The sequence below is a fragment of the Triturus cristatus genome, chromosome 9 (genome assembly GCF_964204655.1).
Source record: "Triturus cristatus chromosome 9, aTriCri1.1, whole genome shotgun sequence".
Lineage (NCBI taxonomy): Eukaryota > Metazoa > Chordata > Amphibia > Caudata > Salamandridae > Triturus > Triturus cristatus.
The window spans coordinates 544,186,841-544,212,628 of NC_140592.1; positions in this window are offsets into that span (position 1 = coordinate 544,186,841).

Below are 25,788 nucleotides of genomic sequence, written 5' to 3' on the forward strand. Positions count from 1 at the left end.
ACTGGTTAAGTTCTTACCTCTTACTCTGGCCTAATAGCTAAGGTCTTAGACTCGTACTCTGGCCTAATGGTTAAGGTCTTAACTCTTACTCTGGCCTAATAGCTAAGGTCTTAGACTCGTACTATAGCCTAATGGTTAAGGTCTTAAATCTTATTCTGGCCTACTGGTTAAGGTCTTAACTCTTACTTTGGCCTACTGGTTAAGGTCTTAACTCTTATTCTGGCCTAATAGCTAAGGTCTTAGACTCGTACTCTGGCCTACTGGTTAAGGTCTTAACTCATACTCTGGCCTAATAGCTAAGGTCTTAGACTCGTACTATAGCCTAATGGTTAAGGTCTTAACTCTTACTCTGGCCTACTGGTTAAGGTCTTAACTCTTACTCTGGCTTACTGGTTAAGGTCTTAACTCTTAATCTGGCCTAATAGCTAAGGTCTTAACTCTTACTCTGGCCTACTGGTTAAGGTCTTAACTCTTACTCTGGCCTAATAGCTAAGGTCTTAGACTCGTACTATGGCCTACAGGTTAAGGTCTTAACTCGTACTCTGGCCTAATGGTTAAGGTCTTAACTCTTACTCTGGCCTAATAGCTAAGGTCTTAACTCTTACTCTGGCCTAATGGTTAAGGTCTTAGCTCTTACTCTGGCCTAATAGCTAAGGTCTTAGACTCTTACTCTGGCCTACTGGTTAAGGTCTTAACTCTTAATCTGGCCTAATAGCTAAGGTCTTAACTCTTACTCTGGCCTAATAGCTAAGGTTTTAACTCTTACTCTGGCCTAATGGCTAAGGTCTTAACTCTTACTCTGGCCTACTGGTTAAGGTCTTAACTCTTACTCTGGCCTAATAGTTAAGGTCTTAACTCATACTCTGGCCTAATAGCTAAGGTCTTAGACTCGTACTCTGGCCTACTGGTTAAGGTCTTAACTCTTACTCTGGCCTACTGGTTAAGGTCTTAACTCTTACTCTGGCCTAATAGCTAAGGTCTTAGACTAGTACTATGGCCTACAGGTTAAGGTCTTAACTCTTACTCTGGCCTACTGGTTAAGGTCTTAACTCTTACTCTGGCCTAATAGCTAAGGTCTTAACTCATACTCTGGCCTAATAGCTAAGGTCTTAGACTCGTACTCTGGCCTACTGGTTAAGGTCTTAACTCTTACTCTGGCCTACTGGTTAAGGTCTTAACTCTTACTCTGGCCTAATAGCTAAGGTCTTAGACTAGTACTATGGCCTACAGGTTAAGGTCTTAACTCTTACTCTGGCCTACAGGTTAAGGTCCTAACTCTTACTCTGGCCTAATAGCCAAGGTCTTAGACTCGTACTCTGGCCTACTGGTTAAGGTCTTAACTCTTACTCTGGCCTAATAGCTAAGGTCTTAACTCTTACTCTGGCCTAATAGCTAAGGTCTTAACTCTTACTCTGGCCTAATAGCTAAGGTCTTAGACTCTTACTCTGGCCTACTGGTTAAGGTCTTAACTCTTACTCTGGCCTACTGGTTAAGGTCTTAACTCTTAGTCTGGCCTAATATCTAAGGTCTTAGAATCCTACTCTGGCCTAATAGCTAAGGTCTTAGACTCGTACTATGACCTACAGGTTAAGGTCTTAACTCTTACTCTGGCCTTATAGCTAAGGTCTTAGACTCGTACACTGGCCTAATGGTTAAGGTCTTAACTCTTACTCTGGCCTAATAGCTAAGGTCTTAGACTCGTACTTTGGCCTACTAGTTAAGGTCTTAACTCTTACTCTGGCCTACTAGCTAAGGTCTTAACTCTTACTCTGGCCTAATAGATAAGGTCTTAACACTTAGTCTGGCCTAATAGCTAAGGTCTTAGACTCGTACTCTGGCCTAATAGCTAACGTCTTAGACTCGTACTCTGGCCTAAGGGTGAAGGTCTTAACTCTTAATCTGGCCTAATAGCTAAGGTCTTAACTCTTACTCTGGCCTAATAGCTAAGGTCTTAGACTCGTACTCTGGCCTACTGGTTAAGGTCTTAACTCTTACTCTGGCCTAATAGCTAAGGTCTTAACTCTTACTCTGGCCTACTGGTTAAAGTCTTAACTCTTACTCTGGCCTAATAGCTAAGGTCTTAACTCTTACTCTGGCCTAGTGGTTAAGGTCTTAACTCTTACTCTGGCCTAATAGCTAAGGTCTTAACTCTTACTCTGGCCTAATAGCTAAGGTCTGAACTCTTACTCTGGCCTAATAGCTAAGGTCTTAGACTCGCACTCTGGCCTAATGGTTAAGGTCTTAACTCTTACTCTGGCCTAATAGCTAAGGTCTTAACTCTTACTCTGGCCAACTGGTTAAGGTCTTAACTCTTACTCTGGCCTAATAGCTAAGGTCTTAACTCTTACTCTGGCCTACTGGTTAAGGTCTTAACTCTTACTCTGGCCTAATAGCTAAGGTCTTAGACTCGTACGCTGGCCTAATAGTTAAGGTCTTAACTCTTACTCTGGCCTAATAGCTAAGGTCTTAGACTCGTACTCTGGCCTACTGGTTAAGGTCTTAACGCTTACTCTGGCCTAATAGCTAAGGTCTTAGACTCGTACTATGGCCTACTGGTTAAGGTCGTAACTCTTACTCTGGCCTAATAGCTAAGGTCTTAACTCTTACTCTGGCCTACTGGTTAAGGTCTTAACTCTTACTCTGGCCTACTGGTTAAGGTCCAAACTCTTACTCTGGCCTAATAGCTAAGGTCTTAGGCTCTTACTCTGGCCTACTGGTTAAGGTCTTAACTCTTACTCTGGCCTACTGGTTAAGGTCTTAACTCTTAGTCTGGCCTAATAGCTAAGGTCTTAGAATCCTACTCTGGCCTAATAGCTAAGGTCTTAACTCTTACTCTGGCCTAGTGGTTAATGTCTTAACTCTTACTCTGGCCTAATAGCTAAGGTCTTAGACTTGTAATATGGCCTACAGGTTAAGGTCTTAACTCTTACTCTGGCATAACAGCTAAGGTCTGAACTCTTACTCTGGCCTAATAGCTAAGGTCTTAGACTCGTACTCTGGCCTAATGGTTAAGGTCTTTCTCTTACTCTGGCCTAATAGCTAAGGTCTTAACTCTTACTCTGGCCTACTGGTTAAGGTCTTAACACTTACTCTGGCCTAATAGCTAAGGTCTTAGACTCGTACGCTAGCCTAATAGTTAAGGTCTTAACTCTTACTCTGGCCTAATAGCTAAGGTCTTAGACTCGTACTCTGGCCTACTGGTTAAGGTCTTAACTCTTACTCTGGCCTAATAGCTAAGGTCTTAACTCTTACTCTGGCCTAATAGATAAGGTCTTAACTCTTAGTCTGGCCTAATAGCTAAGGTCTTAGACTCGTACTCTGGCCTAATAGCTAACGTCTTAGACTCGTACTCTTGCCTAATGGTTAAGGTCTTAACTCTTACTCTGGCCTAATAGCTAAGGTCTTAACTCTTACTCTGGCCTAATAGCTAAAGTCTTAGACTCGTACTCTGGCCTACTGGTTAAGGTCTTAACTCTTACTCTGGCCTAATAGCTAAGGTCTTAGAATCCTACTCTGGCCTAATAGCTAAGGTCTTAGACTCGTACTATGGCCTACAGGTTAAGGTCTTAACTCTTACTCTGGCCTTATAGCTAAGGTCTTAGACTCGTACACTGGCCTAATTGTTAAGGTCTTAACTCTTACTCTGGCCTAATAGCTAAGGTCTTAGACTCGTACTTTGGCCTACTGGTTAAGGTCTTAACTCTTACTCTGGCCTAATAGCTAAGGTCTTAACTCTTAGTCTGGCCTAATAGATAAGGTCTTAACACTTAGTCTGGCCTAATAGCTAAGGTCTTAGACTCGTACTCTGGCCTAATAGCTAACGTCTTAGATTCGTACTCCAGCCTAAGGGTGAAGGTCTTAACTCTTACTCTGGCCTAATAGCTAAGGTCTTAACTCTTACTCTGGCCTAATAGCTAAGGTCTTAGACTCGTACTCTGGCCTACTGGTTAAGGTCTTAACTCTTACTCTGGCCTAATAGCTAAGGTCTTAACTCTTACTCTGGCCTAATGGTTAAAGTCTTAACTCTTACTCTGGCCTAATAGCTAAGGTCTTAACTCTTACTCTGGCCTAGTGGTTAAAGTCTTAACTCTTACTCTGGCCTAATAGCTAAGGTCTTAACTCTTACACTGGCCTAATAGCTAAGGTCTGAACTCTTACTCTGGCCTAATGGTTAAGGTCTTAACTCTTACTCTGGCCTAATAGCTAAGGACTTAATTCTTACTCTGGCCTACTGGTTAAGGTCTTAACTCTTACTCTGGCCTAATAGCTAAGGTCTTAGACTCGTACGCTGGCCAAATAGTTAAGGTCTTAACTCTTACTCTGGCCTAATAGCTAAGGTCTTAGACTCGTACTCTGGCCTACTGGTTAAGGTCTTAACTCTTACTCTGGCTTAATAGCTAAGGTCTTAACTCTTACTCTGGCCTAATAGATAAGGTCTTAACTCTTAGTCTGGCCTAATAGCTAAGGTCTTAGACTCGTACTCTGGCCTAATAGCTAACGTCTTAGACTCGTACTCTGGCCTAATGGTTAAGGTCTTAACTCTTACTCTTGCCTAATGGCTAAGGTCTTAACTCTTACTCTGGTCTAATAGCTAAGGTCTTAGACTTGTACTATGGCCTACAGGTTAAGGGCTTAACTCTTACTCTGGCCTAATAGCTAAGGTCTTAGACTCGTACTCTCGCCTACTGGTTAAGGTCTTAACTCCTACTCTGGCCTAATAGCTAAGGTCTTAGACTCGTACTCTGGCCTAATGGTTAAGGTCTTAACTCTTATTCTGGCCAACTGGTTAAGGTCTTAACTCTTACTCTGGCCTAATAGCTAAGGTCTTAACTCTTACTCTGGCCTACTGGTTAAGGTCTTAACTCTTACTCTGGCCTACTTGTTAAGGTCTTAACTCTTACTCTGGCCTAATAGCTAAGGTCTTAGACTCGTACTCTGGCCTAATGGTTAAGGTCTTAACTCTTACTCTGGCCTAATAGCTAAGGTCTGAGACTCGTACTATGGCCTACAGGTTAAGGTCTTAACTCTTACTCTGGCCTAATAGCTAAGGTCTTAACTCTTACTCTGGCCTAACAGCTAAGGTCTTAGACTCATACTATGGCCTACAGGTTAAGGTCTTAACTCTTACTCTGGCCTACTGGTTAAGTTCTTAACTCTTACTCTGGCCTAATAGCTAAGGTCTTAGACTCGTACTCTGGCCTAATGGTTAAGGTCTTAACTCTTACTCTGGCCTAATAGCTAAGGTCTTAGACTCGTACTATGGCCTAATGGTTAAGGTCTTAACTCTTATTCTGGCCTACTGGTTAAGGTCTTAACTCTTACTCTGGCCTACTGGTTAAGGTCTTAACTCTTATTCTGGCCTAATAGCTAAGGTCTTAGACTCGTACTCTGGCCTACTGGTTAAGGTCTTAACTCATACTCTGGCCTAATAGCTAAGGTCTTAGACTCGTACTATAGCCTAATGGTTAAGGTCGTAACTCTTACTCTGGCCTAATAGCTAAGGTCTTAACTCTTACTCTGGCCTACTGGTTAAGGTCTTAACTCTTAGTCTGGCCTAATAGCTAAGGTCTTAGACTCGTACTCTGGCCTAATAGCTAACGTCTTAGACTCGTACTCTTGCCTAATAGCTAAGGTCTTAGACTCGTACTGTGGCCTACTTGTTAAGGTCTTAACTCTTACTCTGGCCTAATAGCTAAGGTCTTAGAATCCTACTCTGGCCTAATAGCTAAGGTCTTAGACTCGTACTATGGCCTACTGGTTAAGGTCTTAACTCTTACTCTGGCCTAATAGCTAAGGTCTTAACTCTTACTCTGGCCTAATAGATAAGGTCTTAACTCTTAGTCTGGCCTAATAGCTAAGGTCTTAGACTCGTACTCTGGCCTAATAGCTAACGTCTTAGACTCGTACTCTTGCCTAATGGTTAAGGTCTTAACTCTTACTCTGGCCTAATAGCTAAGGTCTTAACTCTTACTCTGGCCTAATAGCTAAAGTCCTAGACTCGTACTCTGGCCTACTGGTTAAGGTCTTAACTCTTACGCTGGCCTAATAGCTAAGGTATTAGAATCCTACTCTGGCCTAATAGCTAAGGTCTTAGACTCGTACTATGGCCTACAGGTTAAGGTCTTAACTCTTACTCTGGCCTTATAGCTAAGGTCTTAGACTCGTACACTGGCCTAATGGTTAAGGTCTTAACTCTTACTCTGGCCTAATAGCTAAGGTCTTAGACTCGTACTTTGGCCTACTGGTTAAGGTCTTAACTCTTACTCTGGCCTAATAGCTAAGGTCTTAACTCTTACTCTGGCCTAATAGATAAGGTCTTAACACTTAGTCTGGCCTAATAGCTAAGGTCTTAGACTCGTACTCTGGCCTAATAGCTAACGTCTTAGATTCGTACTCCAGCCTAAGGGTGAAGGTCTTAACTCTTACTCTGGCCTAATAGCCAAGGTCTTAACTCTTACTCTGGCCTAATAGCTAAGGTCTAAGACTCATACTCTGGCCTACTGGTTAAGGTCTTAACTCTTACTCTGGCCTAATAGCTAAGGTCTTAACTCTTACTCTGGCCTACTGGTTAAAGTCTTAACTCTTACTCTGGCCTAATAGCTAAGGTCTTAACTCTTACTCTGGCCTAGTGGTTAAAGTCTTAACTCTTACTCTGGCCTAATAGCTAAGGTCTTAACTCTTACACTGGCCTAATAGCTAAGGTCTGAACTCTTACTCTGGCCTAATAGCTAAGGTCTTAGACTCGTACTCTGGCCTAATGGTTAAGGTCTTAACTCTTACTCTGGCCTAATAGCTAAGGACTTAATTCTTACTCTGGCCTACTGGTTAAGGTCTTAACTCTTACTCTGGCCTAATAGCTAAGGTCTTAGACTCGTACGCTGGCCTAATAGTTAAGGTCTTAACTCTTACTCTGGCCTAATAGCTAAGGTCTTAGACTCGTACTCTGGCCTACTGGTTAAGGTCTTAACTCTTACTCTGGCTTAATAGCTAAGGTCTTAACTCTTACTCTGGCCTAATAGATAAGGTCTTAACTCTTAGTCTGGCCTGATAGCTAAGGTCTTAGACTCGTACTCTGGCCTAATAGCTAACGTCTTAGACTCGTACTCTGGCCTAATGGTTAAGGTCTTAACTCTTACTCTTGCCTAATAGCTAAGGTCTTAACTCTTACTCTGGTCTAATAGCTAAGGTCTTAGACTTGTACTATGGCCTACAGGTTAAGGGCTTAACTCTTACTCTGGCCTAATAGCTAAGGTCTTAGACTCGTACTCTCGCCTACTGGTTAAGGTCTTAACTCCTACTCTGGCCTAATAGCTAAGGTCTTAGACTCGTACTCTGGCCTAATGGTTAAGGTCTTAACTCTTATTCTGGCCAACTGGTTAAGGTCTTAACTCTTACTCTGGCCTAATAGCTAAGGTCTTAACTCTTACTCTGGCCTACTGGTTAAGGTCTTAACTCTTACTCTGGCCTACTTGTTAAGGTCTTAACTCTTACTCTGGCCTAATAGCTAAGGTCTTAGACTCGTACTCTGGCCTAATGGTTAAGGTCTTAACTCTTACTCTGGCCTAATAGCTAAGGTCTGAGACTCGTACTATGGCCTACAGGTTAAGGTCTTAACTCTTACTCTGGCCTAATAGCTAAGGTCTTAACTCTTACTCTGGCCTAATAGCTAAGGTCTTAGACTCATACTATGGCCTACAGGTTAAGGTCTTAACTCTTACTCTGGCCTACTGGTTAAGTTCTTAACTCTTACTGTGGCCTAATAACTAAGGTCTTAGACTCGTACTCTGGCCTAATGGTTAAGGTCTTAACTCTTACTCTGGCCTAATAGCTAAGGTCTTAGACTCGTACTATGGCCTAATGGTTAAGGTCTTAACTCTTATTCTGGCCTACTGGTTAAGGTCTTAACTCTTACTCTGGCCTACTGGTTAAGGTCTTCACTCTTATTCTGGCCTAATAGCTAAGGTCTTAGACTCGTACTCTGGCCTACTGGTTAAGGTCTTAACTCATACTCTGGCCTAATAGCTAAGGTCTTAGACTCGTACTATAGCCTAATGGTTAAGGTCGTAACTCTTACTCTGGCCCTAATAGCTAAGGTCTTAACTCTTACTCTGGCCTACTGGTTAAGGTCTTAACTCTTAGTCTGGCCTAATAGCTAAGGTCTTAGACTCGTACTCTGGCCTAATAGCTAACGTCTTAGACTCGTACTCTGGCCTAATGGTTAAGGTCTTAACTCTTACTCTGGCCTAATAGCTAAGGTCTTAACTCTTACTCTGGCCTAATAGCTAAGGTCTTAGACTCGTACTCTGGCCTACTGGTTAAGGTCTTAACTCTTACTCTGGCCTAATAGCTAAGGTCTTAGAATCCTACTCTGGCCTAATAGCTTAGGTCTTAGACTCGTACTATGGCCTACTGGTTAAGGTCTTAACTCTTACTCTGGCCTAATAGCTAAGGTCTTAACTCTTACTCTGGCCTAATAGATAAGGTCTTAACTCTTAGTCTGGCCTAATAGCTAAGGTCTTAGACTCGTACTCTGGCCTATTAGCTAACGTCTTAGACTCGTACTCTGGCCTAATGGTTAAGGTCTTAACTCTTACTCTGGCCTAATAGCTAAGGTCTTAACTCTTACTCTGGCCTAATAGCTAAGGTCTTAGACTCGTACTCTGGCCTACTGGTTAAGGTCTTAACTCTTACTCTGGCCTAATAGCTAAGGTCTTAGAATCCTACTCTGGCCTAATAGCTAAGGTCTTAGACTCGTACTATGGCCTACAGGTTAAGGTCTTAACTCTTACTCTGGCCTTATAGCTAAGGTCTTAGACTCGTACACTGGCCTAATGGTTACGGTCTTAACTCTTACTCTGGCCTAATAGCTAAGGTCTTAGACACGTACTTTGGCCTACTGGTTAAGGTCTTAACTCTTACTCTGGACTAATAGCTAAGGTCTTAACTCTTACTCTGGCCTAATAGATAAGGTCTTAACACTTAGTCTGGCCTAATAGCTAAGGTCTTAGACTCGTACTCTGGCCTAATAGCTAACGTCTTAGATTCGTACTCCAGCCTAAGGGTGAAGGTCTTAACTCTTACTCTGGCCTAATAGCTAAGGTCTTAACTCTTACTCTGGCCTAATAGCTAAGGTCTTAGACTCGTACTCTGGCCTACTGGTTAAGGTCTTAACTCTTACTCTGGCCTAATAGCTAAGGTCTTAACTCTTACTCTGGCCTACTGGTTAAAGTCTTAACTCTTACTCTGGCCTAATAGCTAAGGTCTTAACTCTTACTCTGGCCTAGTGGTTAAAGTCTTAACTCTTACTCTGGCCTAATAGCTAAGGTCTTAACTCTTACACTGGCCTAATAGCTAAGGTCTGAACTCTTACTCTGGCCTAATAGCTAAGGTCTTAGACTCGTACTCTGGCCTAATGGTTAAGGTCTTAACTCTTACTCTGGCCTAATAGCTAAGGACTTAATTCTTACTCTGGCCTACTGGTTAAGGTCTTAACTCTTACTCTGGCCTAATAGCTAAGGTCTTAGACTCGTACGCTGGCCTAATAGTTAAGGTCTTAACTCTTACTCTGGCCTAATAGCTAAGGTCTTAGACTCGTACTCTGGCCTACTGGTTAAGGTCTTAACTCTTACTCTGGCTTAATAGCTAAGGTCTTAACTCTTACTCTGGCCTAATAGATGAGGTCTTAACTCTTAGTCTGGCCTAATAGCTAAGGTCTTAGACTCGTACTCTGGCCTAATAGCTAACGTCTTAGACTCGTACTCTGGCCTAATGGTTAAGGTCTTAACTCTTACTCTTGCCTAATAGCTAAGGTCTTAACTCTTACTCTGGTCTAATAGCTAAGGTCTTAGACTTGTACTATGGCCTACAGGTTAAGGGCTTAACTCTTACTCTGGCCTAATAGCTAAGGTCTTAGACTCGTACTCTCGCCTACTGGTTAAGGTCTTAACTCCTACTCTGGCCTAATAGCTAAGGTCTTAGACTCGTACTCTGGCCTAATGGTTAAGGTCTTAACTCTTATTCTGGCCAACTGGTTAAGGTCTTAACTCTTACTCTGGCCTAATAGCTAAGGTCTTAACTCTTACTCTGGCCTACTGGTTAAGGTCTTAACTCTTACTCTGGCCTACTTGTTAAGGTCTTAACTCTTACTCTGGCCTAATAGCTAAGGTCTTAGACTCGTACTCTGGCCTAATGGTTAAGGTCTTAACTCTTACTCTGGCCTAATAGCTAAGGTCTTAACTCTTACTCTGGCCTAATAGCTAAGGTCCTAGACTTGTACTATGGCCTACAGGTTAAGGTCTTAACTCTTACTCTGGCCTACTGGTTAAAGTCTTAACTCTTACTCTGGCCTAATGTTTAAGGTCTTAACTCTAACTCTGGCCTAATAGCTAAGGTCTTAGACTCGTACTATGGCCTACTGGTTAAGGTCTTAACTCTTACTCTGGCCTAATAGCTAAGGTCTTAACTCTTACTCTGGCCTAATAGCTAAGGTTTTAGACTCATACTATGGCCTACAGGTTAAGGTCTTAACTCTTACTCTGGCCTACTGGTTAAGTTCTTAACTCTTACTCTGGCCTTATAGCTAAGGTCTTAGACTCGTACTCTGGCCTAATGGTTAAGGTCTTAACTCTTACTCTGGCCTAATAGCTAAGGTCTTAGACTCGTACTATGGCCTAATGGTTAAGGTCTTAACTCTTATTCTGGCCTACTGGTTAAGGTCTTAACTCTTACTCTGGCCTACTGGTTAAGGTCTTAACTCTTATTCTGGCCTAATAGCTAAGGTCTTAGACTCGTACTCTGGCCTACTGGTTAAGGTCTTAACTCATACTCTGGCCTAATAGCTAAGGTCTTAGACTCGTACTATAGCCTAATGGTTAAGGTCTTAACTCTTACTCTGGCCTACTGGTTAAGGTCTTAACTCTTACTCTGGCCTACTGGTTAAGGTCTTAACTCTTAATCTGGCCTAATAGCTAAGGTCTTAACTCTTACTCTGGCCTACTGGTTAAGGTCTTAACTCTTACTCTGGCCTAATAGCTAAGGTCTTAGACTCGTACTATGGCCTACAGGTTAAGGTCTTAACTCGTACTCTGGCCTAATGGTTAAGGTCTTAACTCTCACTCTGGCCTACTGGTTAAGGTCTTAACTCTTACTCTGGCCTAACAGCTAAGGTCTTAACTCTTACTCTGGCCTAATGGTTAAGGTCTTAGCTCTTACTCTGGCCTAATAGCTAAGGTCTTAGACTCTTACTCTGGCCTACTGGTTAAGGTATTAACTCTTAATCTGGCCTAATAGCTAAGGTCTTAACTCTTACTCTGGCCTAATAGCTAAGGTTTTAACTCTTACTCTGGCCTAATGGCTAAGGTCTTAACTCTTACTCTGGCCTACTGGTTAAGGTCTTAACTCTTGATCTGGCCTAATAGCTAAGGTCTTAACTCTTACTCTGGCCTAATAGCTAAGGTTTTAACTCTTACTCTGGCCTAATAGCTAAGGTCTTAACTCATACTCTGGCCTAATAGCTAAGGTCTTAGACTCGTACTCTGGCCTACTGGTTAAGGTCTTAACTCTTACTCTGGCCTACTGGTTAAGGTCTTAACTCTTACTCTGGCCTAATAGCTAAGGTCTTAGACTAGTACTATGGCCTACAGGTTAAGGTCTTAACTCTTACTCTGGCCTACAGGTTAAGGTCTTAACTCTTACTCTGGCCTAATAGCTAAGGTCTTAGACTCGTACTATGGCCTACAGGTTAAGGTCTTAACTCTTACTCTGGCCTAATAGCCAAGGTCTTAGACTCGTACTCTGGCCTACTGGTTAAGGTCTTAACTCTTACTCTGGCCTAATAGCTAAGGTCTTAACTCTTACTCTGGCCTAATAGCTAAGGTCTTAACTCTTCTCTGGCCTAATAGCTAAGGTCTTAGACTCTTACTCTGGCCTAATAGCTAAGGTCTTAACTCTTACTCTGGCCTAATAGCTAAGGTCTTAGACTCTTACTCTGGCCTACTGGTTAAGGTCTTAACTCTTAGTCTGGCCTAATATCTAAGGTCTTAGAATCCTACTCTAGCCTAATAGCTAAGGTCTTAGACTCGTACTATGGCCTACAGGTTAAGGTCTTAACTATTACTCTGGCCTTATAGCTAAGGTCTTAGACTCGTACACTGGCCTAATGGTTAAGGTCTTAACTCTTACTCTGGCCTAATAGCTAAGGTCTTAGACTCGTACTCTGGCCTACTAGTTAACGTCTTAACACTTAGTCTGGCCTAATAGCTAAGGTCTTAGACTCGTACTCTGGCCTAATAGCTAACGTCTTAGACTCGTACTCTGGCCTAAGGGTGAAGGTCTTAACTCTTAATCTGGCCTAATAGCTAAGGTCTTAACTCTTACTCTGGCCTAATAGCTAAGGTCTTAGACTCGTACTCTGGCCTAATAGCTAACGTCTTAGACTCGTACTCTGGCCTAATGGTTAAGGTCTTAACTCTTACTCTGGCCTAATAGCTAAGGTCTTAACTCTTACTCTGGCCTAATAGCTAAGGTCCTAGACTTGTACTATGGCCTACAGGTTAAGGTCTTAACTCTTACTCTGGCCTACTGGTTAAAGTCTTAACTCTTACTCTGGCCTAATGTTTAAGGTCTTAACTCTAACTCTGGCCTAATAGCTAAGGTCTTAGACTCATACTATGGCCTACTGGTTAAGGTCTTAACTCTTACTCTGGCCTAATAGCTAAGGTCTTAACTCTTACTCTGGCCTAATAGCTAAGGTCTTAGACTCATACTATGGCCTACAGGTTAAGGTCTTAACTCTTACTCTGGCCTACTGGTTAAGTTCTTAACTCTTACTCTGGCCTAATAGCTAAGGTCTTAGACTCGTACTCTGGCCTAATGGTTAAGGTCTTAACTCTTACTCTGGCCTAATAGCTAAGGTCTTAAACTCGTACTATGGCCTAATGGTTAAGGTCTTAACTCTTATTCTGGCCTACTGGTTAAGGTCTTAACTCTTACTCTGGCCTACTGGTTAAGGTCTTAACTCTTATTCTGGCCTAATAGCTAAGGTCTTAGACTCGTACTCTGGCCTACTGGTTAAGGTCTTAACTCATACTCTGGCCTAATAGCTAAGGTCTTAGACTCGTACTATAGCCTAATGGTTAAGGTCTTAACTCTTACTCTGGCCTACTGGTTAAGGTCTTAACTCTTACTCTGGCCTACTGGTTAAGGTCTTAACTCTTAATCTGGCCTAATAGCTAAGGTCTTAACTCTTACTCTGGCCTACTGGTTAAGGTCTTAACTCTTACTCTGGCCTAATAGCTAAGGTCTTAGACTCGTACTATGGCCTACAGGTTAAGGTCTTAACTCGTACTCTGGCCTAATGGTTAAGGTCTTAACTCTCACTCTGGCCTACTGGTTAAGGTCTTAACTCTTACTCTGGCCTAATAGCTAAGGTCTTAACTCTTACTCTGGCCTAATGGTTAAGGTCTTAGCTCTTACTCTGGCCTAATAGCTAAGGTCTTAGACTCTTACTCTGGCCTACTGGTTAAGGTATTAACTCTTAATCTGGCCTAATAGCTAAGGTCTTAACTCTTACTCTGGCCTAATAGCTAAGGTTTTAACTCTTACTCTGGCCTAATGGCTAAGGTCTTAACTCTTACTCTGGCCTACTGGTTAAGGTCTTAACTCTTAATCTGGCCTAATAGCTAAGGTCTTAACTCTTACTCTGGCCTAATAGCTAAGGTTTTAACTCTTACTCTGGCCTAATAGCTAAGGTCTTAACTCATACTCTGGCCTAATAGCTAAGGTCTTAGACTCGTACTCTGGCCTACTGGTTAAGGTCTTAACTCTTACTCTGGCCTACTGGTTAAGGTCTTAACTCTTACTCTGGCCTAATAGCTAAGGTCTTAGACTAGTACTATGGCCTACAGGTTAAGGTCTTAACTCTTACTCTGGCCTACAGGTTAAGGTCTTAACTCTTACTCTGGCCTAATAGCTAAGGTCTTAGACTCGTACTATGGCCTACAGGTTAAGGTCTTAACTCTTACTCTGGCCTAATAGCCAAGGTCTTAGACTCGTACTCTGGCCTACTGGTTAAGGTCTTAACTCTTACTCTGGCCTAATAGCTAAGGTCTTAACTCTTACTCTGGCCTAATAGCTAAGGTCTTAACTCTTCTCTGGCCTAATAGCTAAGGTCTTAGACTCTTACTCTGGCCTAATAGCTAAGGTCTTAACTCTTACTCTGGCCTAATAGCTAAGGTCTTAGACTCTTACTCTGGCCTACTGGTTAAGGTCTTAACTCTTAGTCTGGCCTAATATCTAAGGTCTTAGAATCCTACTCTGGCCTAATAGCTAAGGTCTTAGACTCGTACTATGGCCTACAGGTTAAGGTCTTAACTCTTACTCTGGCCTTATAGCTAAGGTCTTAGACTCGTACACTGGCCTAATGGTTAAGGTCTTAACTCTTACTCTGGCCTAATAGCTAAGGTCTTAGACTCGTACTCTGGCCTACTAGTTAACGTCTTAACTCTTACTCTGGCCTAATAGCTAAGGTCTTAACTCTTACTCTGGCCTAATAGATAAGGTCTTAACACTTAGTCTGGCCTAATAGCTAAGGTCTTAGACTCGTACTCTGGCCTAATAGCTAACGTCTTAGACTCGTACTCTGGCCTAAGGGTGAAGGTCTTAACTCTTAATCTGGCCTAATAGCTAAGGTCTTAACTCTTACTCTGGCCTAATAGCTAAGGTCTTAGACTCGTACTCTGGCCTACTGGTTAAGGTCTTAACTCTTACTCTGGCCTAATAGCTAAGGTCTTAACTCTTACTCTGGCCTACTGGTTAAAGTCTTAACTCTTACTCTGGCCTAATAGCTAAGGTCTTAACTCTTACTCTGGCCTAGTGCTTAAGGTCTTAACTCTTATTCTGGCCTAATAGCTAAGGTCTTAACTCTTACTCTGGCCTAATAGCTAAGGTCTGAACTCTTACTCTGGCCTAATAGCTAAGGTCTTAGACTCGTACGCTGGCCTAATAGTTAAGGTCTTAACTCTTACTCTGGCCTAATAGCTAAGGTCTTAGACTCGTACTCTAGCCTACTGGTTAAGGTCTTAACTCTTACTCTGGCCTAATAGCTAAGGTCTTAGACTCGTACTATGGCCTACTGGTTAAGGTCGTAACTCTTACTCTGGCCTAATAGCTAAGGTCTTAACTCTTACTCTGGCCTACTGGTTAAGGTCTTAACTCTTACTCTGGCCTACTGGTTAAGGTCCTAACTCTTACTCTGGCCTAATAGCTAAGGTCTTAGGCTCTTACTCTGGCCTACTGGTTAAGGTCTTAACTCTTAGTCTGGCCTAATAGCTAAGGTCTTAGAATCCTACTCTGGCCTAATAGCTAAGGTCTTAGACTCGTACTATGGCCTACAGGTTAAGGTCTTAACTCTTACTCTAGCCTAATAGCTAAGGTCTTAGACTCGCACTCTGGCCTAATGGTTAAGGTCTTAACTCTTACTCTGGCCTAATAGCTAAGGTCTTAACTCTTACTCTGGCCTACTGGTTAAGGTCTTAACTCTTACTCTGGCCTAATAGCTAAGGTCTTAACTCTTACTCTGGCCTACTGGTTAAGGTCTTAACTCTTACTCTGGCCTAATAGCTAAGGTCTTAACTCTTACTCTGGCCTACTGGTTAAGGTCTTAACTCTTACTCTGGCCTAATAGCTAAGGTCTTAGACTCGTACTATGGCCTACTGGTTAAGGTCGTAACTCTTACTCTGGCCTAATAGCTAAGGTCTTAACTCTTACTCTGGCCTACTGGTTAAGGTCCTAACTCTTACTCTGGCCTAATAGCTAAGGTCTTAGGCTCTTACTCTGGCCTACTGGTTAAGATCTTAACTCTTAGTCTGGCCTAATAGCTAAGGTCTTAGAATCCTACTCTGGCCTAATAGCTAAGGTCTTAGACTCGTACTATGGCCTACAGGTTAAGGTCTTAACTCTTACTCTAGCCTAATAGCCAAGGTCTTAGACTCATACTCTGGCCTACTGGTTAAGGTCTTAACTCTTACTCTGGCCTAATAGCTACGGTCGTAACTCTTACTCTGGCCTAATAGCTAAGGTCTTAACTCTTACTCCGGCCTAATAGCTAAGGTCTTAGACTCTTACTCTGGCCTACTGGTTAAGGTCTTAACTCTTACTCTGGCCTACTGGTTAAAGTCCTAACACTTAGTCTGGCCTAATAGCTAAGGTATTAGAATCCTACTCTGGCCTAATAGCTAAGGTCTTAGACTCGTACTATGGCCTACAGGTTAAGGTATTAACTCTTACTCTGGCCTTATAGCTAAGGTCTTAGACTCGTACACTGGCCTAATGGTTAATGTCTTAACGCTTACTCTGGCCTAATAGCTAAGGTCTTAGACTCGTACTCTGGCCTACTGGATAAGGTCTTAACTCTTACTCTGGCCTAATTCCTAAGGTCTTAACTCTTACTCTGGCCTAATAGATAAGGTCTAAACACTTAGTCTGGCCTAATAGCTAAGGTCTTAGACTCGTACTCTGGCCTAATAGCTAACGTCTTAGACTCGTACTCTGGCCTAATGGTGAAGGTCTTAACTCTTACTCTGGCCTAATAGCTAAGGTCTTAGACTCGTACTCTGGCCTACTGGTTAAGGTCTTAACTCTTACTCTGGCCTAATAGCTAAGGTCTTAACTCTTACTCTGGCCTAATAGATAAGGTCTTAACACTTAATCTGGCCTAATAGCTAAGGTCTTAGACTCGTACTCTGGCCTAATAGCTAACGTCTTAGACTCGTATTCTGGCCTAATGGTGAAGGTCTTAACTCTTACTCTGGCCTAATAGCTAAGGTCTTAGACTCGTACTCTGGCCTACTGGTTAAGGTCTTAACTCTTACTCTGGCCTAATGGCTAAGGTCTTAACTCTTACTCTGGCCTACTGGTTAAAGTCTTAACTCTTACTCTGGCCTAATAGCTAAGGTCTTAACTCTTACTCTGGCCTAGTGGCTAAGGTCTTAACTCTTACTCTGGCCTAATAGCTAAGGTCTTAGACTTGTAATATGGCCTACAGGTTAAGGTCTTAACTCTTACTCTGGCATAACAGCTAAGGACTGAACTCTTACTCTGGCCTAATAGCTAAGGTCTTAGACTCGTACTCTGGCCTAATGGTTAAGGTCTTTTCTCTTACTCTGGCCTAATAGCTAAGGTCTTAACTCTTACTCTGGCCTACTGGTTAAGGTCTTAACTCTTACTCTGGCCTAATAGCTAAGGTCTTAGACTCGTACGCTGGCCTAATAGTTAAGGTCTTAACTCTTACTCTGGCCTAATAGCTAAGGTCTTAGACTCGTACTCTGGCCTACTGGTTAAGGTCTTAACTCTTACTCTGGCCTAATAGCTAAGGTCTTAACTCTTACTCTGGCCTAATAGATAAGGTCTTAACTCTTAGTCTGGCCTAATAGCTAAGGTCTTAGACTCGTACTCTGGCCTAATAGCTAACGTCTTAGACTCGTACTCTGGCCTAATGGTTAAGGTCTTAACTCTTACTCTGGCCTAATAGCTAAGGTCTTAACTCTTACTCTGGCCTAATAGCTAAGGTCTTAGACTCGTACTCTGGCCTACTGGTTAAGGTCTTAACTCTTACTCTGGCCTAATAGCTAAGGTCTTAGAATCCTACTCTGGCCTAATAGCTAAGGTCTTAGACTCGTACTATGGCCTACAGGTTAAGGTCTTAACTCTTACTCTGGCCTTATAGCTAAGGTCTTAGGCTCGTACACTGGCCTAATGGTTAAGGTCTTAACTCTTACTCTGGCCTAATAGCTAAGGTCTTAGACTCGTACTCTGGCCTACTGGTTAAGGTCTTAACTCTTACTCTGGCCTAATAGCTAAGGTCTTAACTCTTACTCTGGCCTAATAGATAAGGTCTTAACACTTAGTCTGGCCTAATAGCTAAGGTCTTAGACTCGTACTCTGGCCTAATAGCTAACGTCTTAGATTCGTACTCCGGCCTAAGGGTGAAGGTCTTAACTCTTACTCTGGCCTAATAGCTAAGGTCTTAGACTCTTACTCTGGCCTACTGGTTAAGGTCTTAACTCTTAGTCTGGCCTAAAATCTAAGGTCTTAGAATCCTACTCTGGCCTAATAGCTAAGGTCTTAGACTTGTACTATGGCCTACAGGTTAAGGTCTTAACTCTTACTCTGGCCTTATAGCTAAGGTCTTAGACTCGTACACTGGCCTAATGGTTAAGGTCTTAACTCTTACTCTGGCCTACTAGCTAAGGTCTTAGACTCGTACTCTGGCCTACTAGTTAACGTCTTAACTCTTACTCTGGCCTAATAGCTAAGGTCTTAACTCTTACTCTGGCCTAATAGACAAGGTCTTAACACTTAGTCTGGCCTAATAGCTTAGGTCTTAGACTCGTACTCTGGCCTAATAGCTAACGTCTTAGACTCGTACTCTGGCCTAAGGGTGAAGGTCTTAACTCTTAATCTGGCCTAATAGCTAAGGTCTTAACTCTTACTCTGGCCTAATAGCTAAGGTCTTAGACTCGAACTCTGGCCTACTGGTTAAGGTCTTAACTCTTACTCTGGCCTAATAGCTAAGGTCTTAACTCTTACTCTGGCCTACTGGTTAAAGTCTTAACTCTTACTCTGGCCTAATAGCTAAGGTCTTAACTCTTACTCTGGCCTAGTGGTTAAGGTCTTAACTCTTATTCTGGCCTAATAGCTAAGGTCTTAACTCTTACTCTGGCCTAATAGCTAAGGTCTGAACTCTTACTCTGGCCTAATGGCTAAGGTCTTAGACTCGCACTCTGGCCTAATGGTTAAGGTCTTAACTCTTACTCTGGCCTAATAGCTAAGGTCTTAACTCTTACTCTGGCCTACTGGTTAAGGTCTTAACTCTTACTCTGGCCTAATAGCTAAGGTCTTAACTCTTACTCTGGCCTACTGGTTAAGGTCTTAACTCTTACTCTGGCCTAATAGCTAAGGTCTTAGACTCGTACGCTGGCCTAATAGTTAAGGTCTTAACTCTTACTCTGGCCTAATAGCTAAGGTCTTAGACTCGTACTCTAGCCTACTGGTTAAGGTCTTAACTCTTACTCTGGCCTAATAGCTAAGGTCTTAGACTCGTACTATGGCCTACTGGTTAAGGTCGTAACTCTTACTCTGGCCTAATAGCTAAGGTCTTAACTCTTACTCTGGCCTACTGGTTAAGGTCTTAACTCTTACTCTGGCCTACTGGTTAAGGTCCTAACTCTTACTCTGGCCTAATAGCTAAGGTCTTAGGCTATTACTCTGGCCTACTGGTTAAGGTCTTAACTCTTAGTCTGGCCTAATAGCTAAGGTCTTAGAATCCTACTCTGGCCTAATAGCTAAGGTCTTAGACTCGTACTATGGCCTACAGGTTAAGGTCTTAACTCTTACTCTAGCCTAATAGCTAAGGTCTTAACTCTTACTCTGGCCTAATAGCTAAGGTCTTAGACTCGTTCTCTGGCCTACTGGTTAAGGTCTTAACTCTTACTCTGGCCTAATAGCTAAGGTCTTAGAATCCTACTCTGGCCTAATAGCTAAGGTCTTAGACTCGCACTCTGGCCTAATGGTTAAGGTCTTAACTCTTACTCTGGCCTAATAGCTAAGGTCTTAACTCTTACTCTGGCCTACTGGTTAAGGTCTTAACTCTTACTCTGGCCTAATAGCTAAGGTCTTAACTCTTACTCTGGCCTACTGGTTAAGGTCTTAACTCTTACTCTGGCCTAATAGCTAAGGTCTTAGACTCGTACGCTGGCCTAATAGTTAATGTCTTAACTCTTACTCTGGCCTAATAGCTAAGGTCTTAGACTCGTACTCTGGCCCACTGGTTAAGGTCTTAACTCTTACTCTGGCCTAATAGCTAAGGTCTTAGACTCGTACGATGGCCCACTGGTTAAGGTCGTAACTCTTACTCTGGCCTAATAGCTAAGGTCTTAACTCTTACTCTGGCCTACTGGTTAAGGTCTTAACACTTACTCTGGCCTACTGGTTAAGGTCCTAACTCTTACTCTGGCCTAATAGCTAAGGTCTTAGGCTCTTACTCTGGCCTACTGGTTAAGATCTTAACTCTTAGTCTGGCCTAATAGCTAAGGTCTTAGAATCCTACTCTGGCCTAATAGCTAAGGTCTTAGACTCGTACTATGGCCTACAGGTTAAGGTCTTAACTCTTACTCTAGCCTAATAGCCAAGGTCTTAGACTCATACTCTGGCCTACTGGTTAACGTCTTAACTCTTACTCTGGCCTAATAGCTACGGTCTTAACTCTTACTCTGGCCTAATAGCTAAGGTCTTAACTCTTACTCCGGCCTAATAGCTAAGGTCTTAGACTCTTACTCTGGCCTACTGGTTAAGGTCTTAACTCTTACTCTGGCCTACTGGTTAAAGTCCTAACACTTAGTCTGGCCTAATAGCTAAGGTCTTAGAATCCTACTCTGGCCTAATAGCTAAGGTCTTAGACTCATACTATGGCCTACAGGTTAAGGTCTTAACTCTTACTCTGGCCTTATAGCTAAGGTCTTAGACTCGTACACTGGCCTAATGGTTAATGTCTTAACGCTTACTCTGGCCTAATAGCTAAGGTCTTAGACTCGTACTCTGGCCTACTGGATAAGGTCTTAACTCTTACTCTGGCCTAATTCCTAAGGTCTTAACTCTTACTCTGGCCTAATAGATAAGGTCTAAACACTTAGTCTGGCCTAATAGCTAAGGTCTTAGACTCGTACTCTGGCCTAATAGCTAACGTCTTAGACTCGTACTCTGGCCTAATGGTGAAGGTCTTAACTCTTACTCTGGCCTAATAGCTAAGGTCTTAGACTCGTACTCTGGCCTACTGGTTAAGGTCTTAACTCTTACTCTGGCCTAATAGCTAAGGTCTTAACTCTTACTCTGGCCTAATAGATAAGGTCTTAACACTTAGTCTGGCCTAATAGCTAAGGTCTTAGACTCGTACTCTGGCCTAATAGCTAACGTCTTAGACTCGTACTCTGGCCTAATTGTGAAGGTCTTAACTCTTACTCTGGCCTAATAGCTAAGGTCTTAGACTCGTACTCTGGCCTACTGGTTAAGGTCTTAACTCTTACTCTGGCCTAATGGCTAAGGTCTTAACTCTTACTCTGGCCTACTGGTTAAAGTCTTAACTCTTACTCTGGCCTAATAGCTAAGGTCTTAACTCTTACTCTGGCCTAGTGGTTAAGGTCTTAACTCTTACTCTGGCCTAATAGCTAAGGTCTTAGACTTGTAATATGGCCTACAGGTTAAGGTCTTAACTCTTACTCTGGAATAACAGCTAAGGACTGAACTCTTACTCTGGCCTAATAGCTAAGGTCTTAGACTCGTACTCTGGCCTAATGGTTAAGGTCTTTTCTCTTACTCTGGCCTAATAGCTAAGGTCTTAACTCTTACTCTGGCCTACTGGTTAAGGTCTTAACTCTTACTCTGGCCTAATAGCTAAGGTCTTAGACTCGTACGCTGGCCTAATAGTTAAGGTCTTAACTCTTACTCTGGCCTAATAGCTAAGGTCTTAGACTCGTACTCTGGCCTACTGGTTAAGGTCTTAACTCTTACTCTGGCCTAATAGCTAAGGTCTTAACTCTTACTCTGGCCTAATAGATGAGGTCTTAACTCTTAGTCTGGCCTAATAGCTAAGGTCTTAGACTCGTACTCTGGCCTAATAGCTAACGTCTTAGACTCGTACTCTGGCCTAATGGTTAAGGTCTTAACTCTTACTCTGGCCTAATAGCTAAGGTCTTAGACTCGTACTCTGGCCTACTGGTTAAGGTCTTAACTCTTACTCTGGCCTAATAGCTAAGGTCTTAGAATCCTACTCTGGCCTAATAGCTAAGGTCTTAGACTCGTACTATGGCCTACAGGTTAAGGTCTTAACTCTTACTCTGGCCTTATAGCTAAGGTCTTAGACTCGTACACTGGCCTAATGGTTAAGGTCTTAACTCTTACTCTGGCCTAATAGCTAAGGTCTTAGACTCGTACTCTGGCCTACTGGTTAAGGTCTTAACTCTTACTCTGGCCTAATAGCTAAGGTCTTAACTCTTACTCTGGCCTAATAGATAAGGTCTTAACACTTAGTCTGGCCTAATAGCTAAGGTCTTAGACTCGTACTCTGGCCTAATAGCTAACATCTTAGATTCGTACTCCGGCCTAAGGGTGAAGGTCTTAACTCTTACTCTGGCCTAATAGCTAAGGTCTTAACTCTTACTCTGGCCTAATAGCTAAGGTCTTAGACTCGTAGTCTGGCCTACTGGTTAAGGTCTTAACTCTTACTCTGGCCTAATAGCTAAGGTCTTAACTCTTACTCTGGCCTACTGGTTAAAGTCTTAACTCTTACTCTGGCCTAATAGCTAAGGTCTTAACTCTTACTCTGGCCTAGTGGTTAAGGTCTTAACTCTTACTCTGGCCTAATAGCTAAGGTCTTAACTCTTAGTCTGGCCTAATAGCTAAGGTCTTAGAATCCTACTCTGGCCTAATAGCTAAGGTCTTAGACTCGTACTATGGCCTACAGGTTAAGGTCTTAACTCTTACTCTAGCCTAATAGCCAAGGTCTTAGACTCATACTCTGGCCTACTGGTTAAGGTCTTAACTCTTACTCTGGCCTAATAGCTACGGTCTTAACTCTTACTCTGGCCTAATAGCTAAGGTCTTAACTCTTACTCCGGCCTAATAGCTAAGGTCTTAGACTCTTACTCTGGCCTACTGGTTAAGGTCTTAACTCTTACTCTGGCCTACTGGTTAAAGTCCTAACACTTAGTCTGGCCTAATAGCTAAGGTCTTAGAATCCTACTCTGGCCTAATAGCTAAGGTCTTAGACTCGTACTCTGGCCTACTGGTTAAGGTCTTAACTCTTACTCTGGCCTAATAGCTAAGGTCTTAACTCTTACTCTGGCCTAATAGATGAGGTCTTAACTCTTAGTCTGGCCTAATAGCTAAGGTCTTAGACTCGTACTCTGGCCTAATAGCTAACGTCTTAGACTCGTACTCTGGCCTAATGGTTAAGGTCTTAACTCTTACTCTGGCCTAATAGCTAAGGTCTTAGACTCGTACTCTGGCCTACTGGTTAAGGTCTTAACTCTTACTCTGGCCTAATAGCTAAGGTCTTAGAATCCTACTCTGGCCTAATAGCTAAGGTCTTAGACTCGTACTATGGCCTACAGGTTAAGGTCTTAACTCTTACTCTGGCCTTATAGCTAAGGTCTTAGACTCGTACACTGGCCTAATGGTTAAGGTCTTAACTCTTACTCTGGCCTAATAGCTAAGGTCTTAGACTCGTACTCTGGCCTACTGGTTAAGGTCTTAACTCTTACTCTGGCCTAATAGCTAAGGTCTTAACTCTTACTCTGGCCTAATAGATAAGGTCTTAACACTTAGTCTGGCCTAATAGCTAAGGTCTTAGACTCGTACTCTGGCCTAATAGCTAACATCTTAGATTCGTACTCCGGCCTAAGGGTGAAGGTCTTAACTCTTACTCTGGCCTAATAGCTAAGGTCTTAACTCTTACTCTGGCCTAATAGCTAAGGTCTTAGACTCGTAGTCTGGCCTACTGGTTAAGGTCTTAACTCTTACTCTGGCCTAATAGCTAAGGTCTTAACTCTTACTCTGGCCTACTGGTTAAAGTCTTAACTCTTACTCTGGCCTAATAGCTAAGGTCTTAACTCTTACTCTGGCCTAGTGGTTAAGGTCTTAACTCTTACTCTGGCCTAATAGCTAAGGTCTTAACTCTTAGTCTGGCCTAATAGCTAAGGTCTTAGAATCCTACTCTGGCCTAATAGCTAAGGTCTTAGACTCGTACTATGGCCTACAGGTTAAGGTCTTAACTCTTACTCTAGCCTAATAGCCAAGGTCTTAGACTCATACTCTGGCCTACTGGTTAAGGTCTTAACTCTTACTCTGGCCTAATAGCTACGGTCTTAACTCTTACTCTGGCCTAATAGCTAAGGTCTTAACTCTTACTCCGGCCTAATAGCTAAGGTCTTAGACTCTTACTCTGGCCTACTGGTTAAGGTCTTAACTCTTACTCTGGCCTACTGGTTAAAGTCCTAACACTTAGTCTGGCCTAATAGCTAAGGTCTTAGAATCCTACTCTGGCCTAATAGCTAAGGTCTTAGACTCGTACTATGGCCTACAGGTTAAGGTCTTAACTCTTACTCTGGCCTTATAGCTAAGGTCTTAGACTCGTACACTGGCCTAATGGTTAATGTCTTAACGCTTACTCTGGCCTAATAGCTAAGGTCTTAGACTCGTACTCTGGCCTAATAGCTAACGTCTTAGACTCGTACTCTGGCCTAATGGTGAAGGTCTTAACTCTTACTCTGGCCTAATAGCTAAGGTCTTAGACTCGTACTCTGGCCTACTGGTTAAGGCCTTAACTCTTACTCTGGCCTAATAGCTAAGGTCTTAACTCTTACTCTGGCCTAATAGATAAGGTCTTAACACTTAATCTGGCCTAATAGCTAAGGTCTTAGACTCGTACTCTGGCCTAATAGCTAACGTCTTAGACTCGTATTCTGGCCTAATGGTGAAGGTCTTAACTCTTACTCTGGCCTAATAGCTAAGGTCTTAGACTCGTACTCTGGCCTACTGGTTAAGGTCTTAACTCTTACTCTGGCCTAATGGCTAAGGTCTTAACTCTTACTCTGGCCTACTGGTTAAAGTCTTAACTCTTACTCTGGCCTAATAGCTAAGGTCTTAACTCTTACTCTGGCCTAGTGGTTAAGGTCTTAACTCTTACTCTGGCCTAATAGCTAAGGTCTTAGACTTGTAATATGGCCTACAGGTTAAGGTCTTAACTCTTACTCTGGCATAACAGCTAAGGACTGAACTCTTACTCTGGCCTAATAGCTAAGGTCTTAGACTCGTACGCTGGCCTAATAGTTAAGGTCTTAACTCTTACTCTGGCCTAATAGCTAAGGTCTTAGACTCGTACTCTGGCCTACTGGTTAAGGTCTTAACTCTTACTCTGGCCTAATAGCTAAGGTCTTAACTCTTACTCTGGCCTAATAGATAAGGTCTTAACTCTTAGTCTGGCCTAATAGCTAAGGTCTTAGACTCGTACTCTGGCCTAATAGCTAACGTCTTAGACTCGTACTCTGGCCTAATGGTTAAGGTCTTAACTCTTACTCTGGCCTAATAGCTAAGGTCTTAACTCTTACTCTGGCCTAATAGCTAAGGTCTTAGACTCGTACTCTGGCCTACTGGTTAAGGTCTTAACTCTTACTCTGGCCTAATAGCTAAGGTCTTAGAATCCTACTCTGGCCTAATAGCTAAGGTCTTAGACTCGTACTATGGCCTACAGGTTAAGGTCTTAACTCTTACTCTGACCTTATAGCTAAGGTCTTAGACTCGTACACTGGCCTAATGGTTAAGGTCTTAACTCTTACTCTGGCCTAATAGCTAAGGTCTTAGACTCGTACTCTGGCCTACTGGTTAAGGTCTTAACTCTTACTCTGGCCTAATAGCTAAGGTCTTAACTCTTACTCTGGCCTAATAGATAAGGTCTTAACACTTAGTCTGGCCTAATAGCTAAGGTCTTAGACTCGTACTCTGGCCTAATAGCTAACGTCTTAGATTCGTACTCCGGCCTAAGGGTGAAGGTCTTAACTCTTACTCTGGCCTAATAGCTAAGGTCTTAGACTCTTACTCTGGCCTACTGGTTAAGGTCTTAACTCTTAGTCTGGCCTAAAATCTAAGGTCTTAGAATCCTACTCTGGCCTAATAGCTAAGGTCTTAGACTTGTACTATGGCCTACAGGTTAAGGTCTTAACTCTTACTCTGGCCTTATA